The following is a 12,052-nucleotide window of genomic DNA, read 5'->3' on the forward strand; positions in this document are numbered from 1 at the left end:
CTGTAGCTTAAGGCCAGCAGGAGCCTGTCACAAAAAGCAAGGACATTTGTGTTGCATATATTTTTCTTTCAAAACAATTCTTCATGGCAATTTATCATATTGTTTAACCACCTGTTTATGCCTCCTTAGGTGGTGCCACATTTTTAAGTGAAAGTTTGAGTTGAACTCCACCCAAGAAAAGCTTGTCAAATCAGTTTGCAAATAACTCCCAACTCTAACAACTGTTGAATTAAAATTTAAATTATTAAAATGGATTGGATTTCCAGATTAATTTCTTCTTATGGTTTTATTCAACCTCAGGCCAACCCTAAATTTAAAGAAATAAATACAAGAGCAGGTTCAGTTTTGATTTTTGGAGTCACGCATCTTCTGCGACAGACTGGCGACCTGTCCAGGGTGACCCCGCCTCTCGCCCGGAACGTTAGCTGGAGATAGGCACCAGCAACCCTCCCGACCCCACTAAGGGACAAGGGTGCAAGAAAATGGATGGATGGATGGAGTCACGCATCTTCTTGTTAATAGACGATCTCTGTGCCGTACAAAGCCTTAATAGAAGCAACGCCAGCAGGCAGAGTATTCAAACTCGCGCTGGTGAGCGAGGGCAGCATTAAACGCAGCACAAACCTTTACCGAGCTTCATTAGCGCCTCTGACCGGGAAGCTAAAGCTTTTAGCGGGCTGTCAGGACTTGTCAGTCCGTAGCGAGTGGTTTGTTTGGAGTGGTAAAGCAGAGTGGAGAACCGGAAAGTGACAGCAAGCGTCTGCAGCCGAAATTGACAGGTAGGAATCATTCAAGAACAAGTCTAAAACTCAGAAAACCCTCTTCTTTTTTAACATATGAAACTAATGCTTTTCTGTTGAAAGCTAACACGGACAAATGACATCAGTGCGAGTTTTGATAACATGATAGCGACTGTTGGAGGCAGCAGGTGAAAGCTGCTGTCACCTGTGGGTCAGGTGAACCCCCACTGTTACACAACTAAAGCCAACTTTAACCTAATGAACTTATTATGGTTTCACCTAATTGTAAAGGTGCACAGGTGCCCAAGTATCCATGACAACACGAGTTGACCCGCAAACTGAGGCGCCTAAAGGTGAAATTAAGCAAAATTAAGCAATTCTTAGCTATAAAACGTCATCAAAAATAGCCCTCAGGTTGGAGGGAGTTTAATTGAGGTTACTTGCTTAAAAAAATAAAATAAATAAAAGCTGTAGTGTCTATTATACAGCAGTATAGAGTGACAAAGTTGTAGATCCAGTTTTATTAGATGCATTTTATCTTAAACGCATCATTTAACCTAAAATGATTAGAGGCCTAAATTTTTATTAAAGGTGTTAATTGTTTTGTTTATTTAATTGAAGTTGCATTGTAAAAGTGACATTGCTTTTTCATTAATGCTTTTGTTAAAAGGAAAAACACATTCATTCAAAACTTTTGTTTTTGTAAACATGTGAAATGTTAATTTTAAACTGTAAATGAATGAAATAAACAGATTATTTAAAAAAAACATAAATAAATCCACTTAATTTGTGTTTTGCTGCTTCTTTTTAAACCCATCTGGCTCTAAATACAAGCTGGGCAGAGAGATGCTAGAGTAGGGGATCTTTGGCCACTGTAACTAATAGAAAAGATTTTGCTATGTGATTTAAAAAATTTTTTTTCAATAGGTTTCAAAAATGGCCACATTTTTTTCTTCTTCTTCAAGGTTGGGTCACTAAATCCTGCCACTTCGGCATGCGTATGTCACAGATATAATTCAAGACGAGTCTAGAAAGATTGTCACCACAGTCGAGCGGACTCTTAGGGTTTTAATTCAGCAAATTCAATTTCTAACATCATGCCTGCCAGACATGTTGCTCCTTATCCACGTCTCTCTGCTCTTACCACAAATACATGTCCACTTCACCGCTCCCCTTATCTCCAGATCTGTAAGCAGTCTTTTATAGCTTTATTTTCAGTACTATGAAAGCCATTTGAGCATAACAATCTTTTTATTGGTGCAGTTTGTTTTTAAACGAGACCAAGCTGACCCACTATCTTTCAGGCCAGGTCTCTCTGCTCCAGGTGGTTAATGAAGTCGCTTTGGGATTTGTTTTCTCCGTGACGTTAATGTGGTCATTGGTGTTGAAAAAAGAACTCGTTTTCTTCTTGTTGGTTCAAAGTTGTGTCGCATGATGATAGCTGAAGTTAGGCTGTGTTCATCTCACGTAGTGACTGTGATGTGGTTAAAGAGGCAGCGCTGCTTCTACCGTCTGGCCTGCTGCAGTGGTTCGCCTTTGTGATGTGGTCGGAAGTAAACCTGGAGTAAATGGTGTGAAAAACGTTTAAGTCAAAGGAAAGGCAGCCAACATGTACAGTGCTTTGCAAAAGTATTTCAACTTTTGTGACATTGAAACGTCACAATACTTCTCATTGAAGTGAATACTGTCTTGCCAGACGTCGCCTGATGAAGTTGTAACAGAAGTTGCCCCAGCTACTCTTAAACCATCTTTTTGGCAACATGCTGGGTTCCCAGTAGGTATAAGTGACAAGAGAGTGAAAAATTGAAATATGAACAATATGTAGGCAGTGCTAGTTGTTCAGACACTAAAAGAAATAGAAACTATTGCCATAACAACTGATGGCTGGACGTCTAGGGGTACGTTGAGCCACACCACAATCCCAGCGCACCATATCAATAGCAAATGAGAAATGCTGTACTGCGGACCATGGATCATTGAAGCACTGCCTTAAGGTCCAACGAGATTAACATTGAATTTGTGGCAAAATCCAGAAGAAATTACTTTTTCCAGCATAGATTTAAAGTTTTCTTGAACATAATGGTAAAATCTTGTTCTCATGAACTCAATATTTTTATCTCGTCTTGTGAAGTTTAGTTGCGTGACATCCCGTTCTGATCTGCTTGCTTTTAAATGGGGGTGCTCGCACAAACCATACATCATTATTCAATTGACACGGCAAAGCCAGCTTAGACCTGATCCACAAAATACATGGAGGCAGCTAAAAGGTGCCTTAATTCTACAGAAGAGTTTTCAGAGTGTACATCCTTGAAATGTTATAAATTCATGCATCTAAAATTAAGGTCTTAAAAACATCTTAAATATATAGAAAAATGTAAGTTGGCCCTAAATATATTAATTACAAATCCTAAATTTTGTCATCGCAGAACTACTTAATCTAATTTATTATATGTTGGGGATTTTTCTCACTGGACTTCTCCGTTGTGCGAAAGTCTTGCAGTGCATCTTCATGGCGTTCTGTGACTCGAGGCGGTAGAAGCTACTGCTAACTAGCTGCTAATATACCCTTGCTAGCTAAATAGCCAGGTTTTTGCATCTGTCGTGGGTGAGAGGAAATTTATCAGCAGTTGGCTGCCTAGTAGCAAAGACGTTCGTTTTGATGTGGCGCAGCTAAAGCTCCTCAGTAAACGATCGCCGCCGCTGCTACTGGTCTCAAAGCAGTATTTGGTGCGACACAAACTCTGAAGTCGGAGGTTTAGCGGATTTTAAACATGGAGGTCAAGCACTACTGGTCTTACCATTCCTTAAATTACGTTCATAATGGTCTTGAAAGGTCTTAAATTTGAGTTATTGAAACCTGCAGAAACCCTGGTTTCTTGAAAGATGGTTTTTGCAAAATCATCCTTTGATGAAATTTGCAGGGTCTCTACTAGCTTTGTACATCTTAACATTATTATTATTATTTTTTTTTTTTTGCCATTTTGTGTTTAAAAGTAACTCAATTCAGTGTCAGACTGGATGGAAAGTTAAGTGTTGCCAACACTGGATTAAGTCTTTAGCACCTCATTGCTCTGCCATCGATCACTGCACATATTGTAGGAATATAAAATTTAAAATAATTTTTTTTTGCTCTAACCGTGGAGCGAATAATTCATCCCAACCAGCTAGCCTGGAGGTGGGGGTCACAGCTATTTTACTTTATCTCAAGGAGAGCCTAAGATAATTGGGCTGCGTGGAGGTAGATGTGAGTCATACCATTCAGGTATTACAGCTCGCACGTCTAGGTCAAAAAGAGGGGGCGGGTGGAAAAATTCTTTCAATATAAAGTACATTCGCAGTGCTGGACTGTAGCCGAGCCGGGCCGGGCAGAATCCGAGTCGATTCGCCGTCTGAAGTCAGAAGATGACTCTAATTTCATTATGAGCCGGATGTTTCTTTAATTACTGAACTTGTGGGACGAGGCTGACAGTCATGAGACGTAAATGCAATAGAACACATTTGGAGACAAAAAGTCAGTCATGCTGCTCCCCCTCAGGGCAGACGGGCAGTGGATCATTTTTATGGCTATAATAAAATATCCTTAAGGCGAGTGTTGAGAGTTTTAGAGAGCAAATACTGCTGGCTTTTTTCACACAAAGACTGATTAGATGAGTTTTGTTTGGTGGATTAGTATACCTACATGTGCTGATGTCTTGATAGTGAAACAGTTTTACTTAAACTTGCTCGTGCAGGATGTTGGCAAATAGACAGGGTTGCATTTCGTCAAGCTGCAATTCTGGTTGCGCACCCTGAGGCTCGCTGATTGTTGGGGTTCGAGCAACTTTCTCCCCAGGAAGATGAGGAGAACAAGAATTATCACTGATTACTTCATATTACTATCACTTGGTAAGCTGTAAACAGAGCACTAATGACTCCAGTGGTGTAATTATTATGATGGCTCCCTCCCCCCGAGGGGGAAGTGAAAGAGCCGGCAACGTCTCCTCAACATGTTCCAAAACATGCCGTGATTACGGCTGATTTGGAAGACGTTGAATGCGTTTGAGAGGAGACGCTCTGCTGGTAGTGGCTCAGCGTCCAACATGCGGTTAGCGGAGCTGGAGCCGTGCCAGATTTGTTCAGTGGGCAATTTCCCAACAGGAAGCGAATCTGGAGGGGTGTTGGGCCACCTTCCTGCACAAACACTTGATGACTCGGAGCAACACAAACGGTCTATGAGGCAACTCCAGGTCTGATACTGGAGCCGGAGGTTTTTCCAGAAGGCGGTGAAGGAGAACGGGGCAGTTTGATTATTCAGCAGCTTCTCTCAGATCAGAGCTGAACTAGAGGGCTTTAATTCAAATTCAAAATCCCAAAGAGAAATCTAATGTTGTTGTAACTCATTAATTCAAAAGAGTTATTGTAGATGGTGATGGCTGTGAGCATCAATAAACTAAAGGCAGATTGTATTATGTAACAAAAGCAAAGCTGCAAAACAGCACAACACATCTAAGTCAAATGATGGGGATTAAACAATGACACCTGAGCCCCTCCAGACTAGCAGCAGCAGTTGGCAAACACCTGGTGGAACTGTGAATCTGCTGAGCTCATCATACAAACCTCTCTGTTCAACTCTTCTAATGTTGCAAACGAGATAATGGAGCGTTGTTAGAAAGTGCTAAAGGTAGAGTGTTGGAAAAAGTAGGAGCATCTTAAAGAGACGGAGGTCCAATTTGAAAGTGTGAAATTGCCAAGTCAAATTTCTTTTACTTTACGTTTGATATATGAAGCGTTTTTATAATAATTTATAGCAATATTTGTCAGAAGTACTTACTACTCTGCCTTCGTGTAGCTTTAAACTTGAGTGGCATTCCTTACGTAAGTCACAAACTTTAGTATACAGCTTTTTAAAACACTTATTTTATCATTTACCATGACACATTTCAAAATTTATAAGCTATGATAAATTATTGTCACGGTTAATTCCAAGTAAGTAATGCTGAAAAAAATCCCATTGTCGGAATTGTTCATTTCAAACTTTTTCCCACTGTTTTATTGTTTATCATTTATTGCGATCAGTTTCTTATAAGAATTTTGATTTATTGTTGTTGCAATAAATTACATGTCATGTTAAAAAGAAAACACAAAATAATGCCACAAAATATCGTGATAAAATTGTAAGTCCATATCGCTCGGCTATAAAATAACTGTTGCCAATAAACCTAAGAAAGCGGCACATATTTACTCACTATGAAACATATGGAGTCTTTTAAAGAGGCCCATTGTGTGTGTGTGCGTGTGCATGTGTGTGTGCGTGTTATTTTTAGCCTGTCTCACTCTCTAAGTGGACAGGGTTTCCTGTGCCAGGGAAGGGATGAAGCGTCAACCTCCCTCTGACAGTTGCATAACTAAAATCCGAGACCCGCTGGCATCAATCGTTTTCGGTAGAACAATACGTTTTATGGGTTCGTCGATAAGTAATTGACAGCAAAGCAGCTGGTCATCACTTAAAAGCTCCCCTGCTGTAAAGTTTTGTATTTGTGTGATTGGTGCGTCCCGCTGTCCTCTTGCGGTCCTCGCTGGTCCATTTTGTCCCAAACAAAGGAGACAAAGGGTTCAATTGTCTAGCCTGTGGGGGGTGGAGGGGAAGAATAGCCTGGTGTTTCTCCTTGTTGTGGGCTTCTCCTCTGATACTGAGGGTTCCAGTCAGCTACATTGCTCGGTGCTGGTGGGTGGGCCGCGTCCTCGTGTGTCTGAGCGAGACCGATTTGTTTCATTCACTCTGTGCTTTCCTGCGCAGGGCCCCTCATGCATTCCGGACCCAGCCCCCAGACCTAAGTCGGAATAATGTCAAAGTCACTTCACAGGGCTGGGAGTTGCTTCCGGTCCCGCCGCTGCCGCAGCCTGTCATTCAGCCGGGCGGAACTTGATGTTCTCGGTCGTGTTTTCAGGATTTGGTGTTCGTAATGACTCTCTCAAGATGTGAGGTTATTCAGGGTGGTGTATTGGTCTCACTCTTACACTTGTATTTTTCCACACAGAATATAAAAATACAGTTGTTTGCTATTTGCATCATTTTTATAATAAATATAGTTGTAGTAGTTTTGGGATTAAATCAGAGCTTCCAAAACTTTTCCATGCCATGATAGCTTCTGGTCGGTTATTCACTTTGCAAACCAACAGACAACGCTACAAACATATGTAAAGAAACTTCAACTATTAGAATGATTTTTCTTGCTTTTATTCTCTCTTCTCAATAATTATTACATTTGTTTAGCATAAGTGCTTCCTCATGTCTGTTGACTTTAATTATCCCTGCTATATATATATATATATAACATTTCAAGAAATAATTTTAATATAGTTTAGAATAATGATTGAAAAATAGATCACATTTTATGATTTAAAAAATGGTGACCAATGAATAACTGGGTCATTGATGAGATATTTAAGAACAATCAACTACAAAACTTTAGGCAATTGAGAACAGTCATTAAACATAAAGAAGGAAAGAAAGAAAAGGGATGTTGTTTATGTTTAAGTATTATTACATTATCTAAATAATATAAAAATTTGAATGGACATTTTTTGAACAACAAAAAAACACAAGCTGATTCTAAAATGGTGTAAGGTTTGTCCAAATGCCCCAAAATAATAGTGAAGTTCAAGTGACCCTTTAGCTCCACGCCGAGTCAGAAACCAGCAGGAGAAACTCATTTTCTGTTCTTTTGTTTTTTTTTGTTTTTGTTTTTTTTCCCCCCCAAGGCAATTCTAACAATTAAAAACTCCTGGATTTCTGTTCGTCGATGGATTCAGAAGAAACGACGCGGCTGCCCACCGACCTTCAGGCACCATGAACACCAGTTCAGGTCGCCTCGGCGGACTGGGAGCTTCGTCTCGATACGGCCGACCTGCTGCCAGTCAGAGCAGATGCTGAAAGAACACAAGATTTCTGAGGCTCAAATATTCCAGGTATGAAGCTCAAGTGCATGTGTACACATTAAAATATGATCATGTATTCAACCAACCAGACGGCTATCTGCAGCTGTGATTGTTCAGTGGAGTCAGGTGTGACTGCATGCTGCGTTTATGTCACACGGTACGGAGACAGGCTCTTGTCTTTGTGTATGTGAAACGTGATGTCTTGCCTTCTGTTTGCTGTCCACTGTGTGTGTGTGTGTGTGTGTGTGCGTGCGAAAAAAGAAAGCTAATGTATAATCAGGGAAGGCGAGAAGGGCATAATGTGACTGTAGAAACTATAGTGACCGAAACACTCAATATGAATTGAGAACTGCATGAATCTTACTGTTAGAATTTTTTATCTTGGAATCAGTGGAAAATAATTGGGGCTGAATCTTACGATTGTTTTAGTAATTAATTAATCTGTCGACTTTCTGACAATCAAATTTAGAAAACACATTCCACAGATTTTTCATTTCATCACTTTATCCTTTTTTTCACTCCCCCTCCAAACCACGTAATTCATTTTGGTTTTCTTTTCTTTCTTTCTTTTTTAATAAGAAAATCAAAATATTTTGCCTAGAATGCAATAACCGGGGGAAGTTAAAACTGTGCCAACTGGAGAGTTTTGGGTAAACCATATTTCCAGACAAAGGTGCTTTTATCTTGAATGCAAAATGTATGTGCATTTTTGTGCGGTTTTGGCTGAATTGCTGCTCTGAGGGATTTTTATTTTCTCAGCAAAATGACCCATTTTCAGTGAACACTCCAGTTAACGATTGATTGATTAATCAGTTAGTTGGCAATTATTTCAAGAATCTAGGAATCCCTTTTTTTTAAAGATATTTTTTTAGGGCATACAAAGAAAAGCATAGACATCAGACCAATAATCAATTAATGATGATTAATCTGCTTAATTGTTTCAGCCTTAAAAATAATTGATGTTTATTACTTTTAATTTAATCCATTTTATGGTGGAGTTTAAGGCAATTGGAGTCCATCCAATTGAACAATGTATTACTGGGATGGACAGCATTAATCCATGGCGCTTGAATTTTATTGGCCTTCTAAGTATTGTGCCAAAGTGACATTTATTCTGTATGCAGCGCTACAAAAAAAATAAAAAATGATGGTTAATCCCAGCTGCAACACACTGGGGAAGCTGTCTAACTTCTACTAAAGTATGACACTGCTGTATGAGCGCATGACTTATCTCATTATTACTGCTGGGCTCGAAACAGGACTGCATGTTGCTAGCAGTTAGCACTGCTGACACCCACAGTCCAAACAGGTTTAATTGGCGGCTATAAATCTGCCTCGGTTATGTGTGCAGTGGCTTGTAAAGGTGCTCATAGACAGACCAGCACAAAGTAGCACATAGTTGTAAATACGGCTGAAAAGATTAATCATTAAAAAAAGATTAATACATCGTAATGAATCAATTATTGTAGTAAATGTCAACTAATTTATTCGTTAACTGGATATAGACTCAAAAAACAGCAATTTTCTGAAAGGGAAAAAAAAAATCCACACCCAGAAGGGTTAAGCCAAACCTGTACAAAAGTATATACATTTTAGATAGAAAAAAGATTAAAAGAAAACATTCTCTGTAAATGTTTTACTCAGAACTTGAGGTTTAGCTTCATTCAAAACTCTGTAAGAAGAAGAAAAAAAAATCTCAGATTAAACACCTGTTGATAAGTCCAAGCAGAAAAACTTTCCACGTGTTGGTAGAAGTTTGTTTTTCGGCTGCAGATTCAGCCTTTGCAACAAATGATCAAGCGTACACTAAAGGAATGCCATGTTATTTCATTTTAGGCAACAAGATATTTATTTTCTTATTTTAAAATAAATTGTATTGTTTAGTTGCATCTTTTAATGCATTTCTAATGTTGTATAAAACAGGCTCAAATGAAAAATCTGCAGCACGCTTATCCAATTAATTGATAAATTGTCAAACAATCGATGACTAGAACAACTGCTAGTTGCAGCCCTGGTGAAGTGAAATGATTCGGACAGCAGATTGAAAGTTGCAGGATTGTTGAGTGAACGGAAGCCGGAGCTCAGGCGGATCTCCCAGAATAGCAGCGGTGATCAGTGAGCGTGCTTTTTGTGGCCTCAGGCGCCCAGACAGAGGAGAACGCCGGGGAGAGCCGGCCTCTCAGCGGGCGAGAGAGAGTGGGAGAGAGAGAACATAGTGTTATTTTAACCATGAGCTTCACACCATAACCCCGCTTTCCTCCCTCTGCCAACCCACTGCCAGGGTTTCCAACAAACCTGCCGTCTGTCCTTCTCCTTTCATTTTCGCTGATGGATTTTCTGTTTTTTTTTTTCTTTTTGTTTTTGTCGTTATCCCGTCATTTTTCTGGTTCTCCCAGCAGATAGACAGGCATTGTGTTTGAGTCGCCCCCTGCGGTGCAGTGAGCTGTGTGTTGGCTTCCGGTGCATTGTGTGCTAGCTGCGCCGTTAAATGCATCGAATTTCCTCATTGAGTCTCCCTGTAATAGATCACCTTGTGACATCGGCATTCTAGAGCCCCCTGGCTGAAGGAGGGAACGATTCCATGGATTTCATTTCAACACTGTGTCTCTGTGTAAAAATAAGCCACAAAATAAGGTAATGTCTGGGACGCACACTGAGTATATGTTGTCGAAATAACTGAGATTCGATAAATCTCCCCCGTAATTGAAAGAACTAACGGTAAGATTATATTTCAGTGCTGTTAATGAGTAGATATTTATATGTTATGTATGTAAATCCTGAGTAAAAACGAACAGGAGATTGTAAAACCGCATGAAAGGGGAACTTCAAGTGAGTCTCCATAGCAACCGGGTATTGAGAAAGTTGGCGTTTCCTGACTGTTGTAAGCAGAGTGTTTGGGGAAGTGTCTGTGCTTTAAAGCTGCTGTGTGTAACTTTTATAAAAATGTATTTATTTATTTTTTTACATACTTATTGAAACTGTCATGATGGCATGGCGCTTTCACGAGGTTGATTGACAGCCGTAAGACCCTCCTCCTGGCTCTGATAGGCTGTTTTTGACCATGAGCGGTGCATTTCTTCAGACAGCAACAGCAAGAAAACATTTTTTTGAATAAAAGTTGCATGCTGCAGCTTTAAGAGAAAACATTCTGTAAAGAAACAGTTTTTTATATTTTAGTTATCCTTTTATAGGATATTCCAGGATGTACCACAGCCCTTCAGAATAAAGGCAGAAGGAACAAGATTTTACTCCCGTAAAGACAAAAATGACTAAATAGAAATAGAACAGAAATGACCTTTATTTTCCTGATATGTAGGTTTATGCAAAAATGTTCCAAAAATGTATGAAAAATAAGATGAACAAAACCAACAGTAGTAATAATAATATACTGTAAGATTATAATGCAACATTTCCAAATGCAGCCCTTTGCGTTTGCAGTATTGCACAATTTAATACCGCCATTTTGTTTCCAACACTGTGTTCAGCATCTCTACTACATGCAGTTGGCGCCTCAGGACGTAACCTGTATTATTGCTTTTATCTCATCTTCACTCTCTTGGACCGGAAGAGCAGTTTACACATTGACTACACAGACACACACTCACACACACAGAGAAGAGAGTGATGACGCAATTATTTTGGCGGGTCGGCACACACTGACAGCAAGCTGACTGCCTTGTGTTCACTTCATGCAGCTCCAGTAAAACAGAAACTCTAATAATTTTTGGGATAAGAAAGTGTTAAGAGGTTAAAATTGCACATATGCTTAGAGATTCTAGCTACTGGATTAAAAAAAAATAATTATTGGAAAATTGTTTGAAATGGCACACTGCCGTTGGTCCTCAAAGGGCCTTTTCTGAAAATAGACTTGACATCAGTGCAAGATAAGATGATTATTAACACCTAACTTGTTTTTCTTTTGGGAAATTATCTGCAGTTCTTTCCCTCTCAGCTAAATTTCTTAAGTTCTACAAAAAATAGTTTTATGAGTTTCTAATTTGTCTTCAATAGTGTCCTTTGAAATGAACTATTTTTGTTCTCTTCTTCCTGTTTTTCTTATAGTTTTTTTCAGTTTGTTTCATAAATAACACATTTCAGATGCATGATTGCGTCTGGAATGCAATCATGCATTTCAGATGCAAATGTAAATGATTTTATTTACACCTGCTTTTGAAGGCTTCAAATTGTCCTTCTCCTTCGTGCTCTTAGACTGCCCCCGTGTGGCTGGAAAAAGTAATTAAACCAGGAAAGGAAGCATTATTTCAGTTAAATTCATTTGTATGAAGTTTGCATGTTCATCAAGATGGTGCTACTTTATATCATGAGCTTATTTTATCTTCCAACAAGCTCTCGTTTTCCATCCCAGCTGCCAGATGGACTGCTTTGGCCTAAGC

The sequence above is a fragment of the Poecilia reticulata genome, chromosome 17 (assembly GCF_904066995.2).
Source record: "Poecilia reticulata chromosome 17, P_reticulata-male-v2, whole genome shotgun sequence".
In the NCBI taxonomy this organism is placed as follows: domain Eukaryota; kingdom Metazoa; phylum Chordata; class Actinopteri; order Cyprinodontiformes; family Poeciliidae; genus Poecilia; species Poecilia reticulata.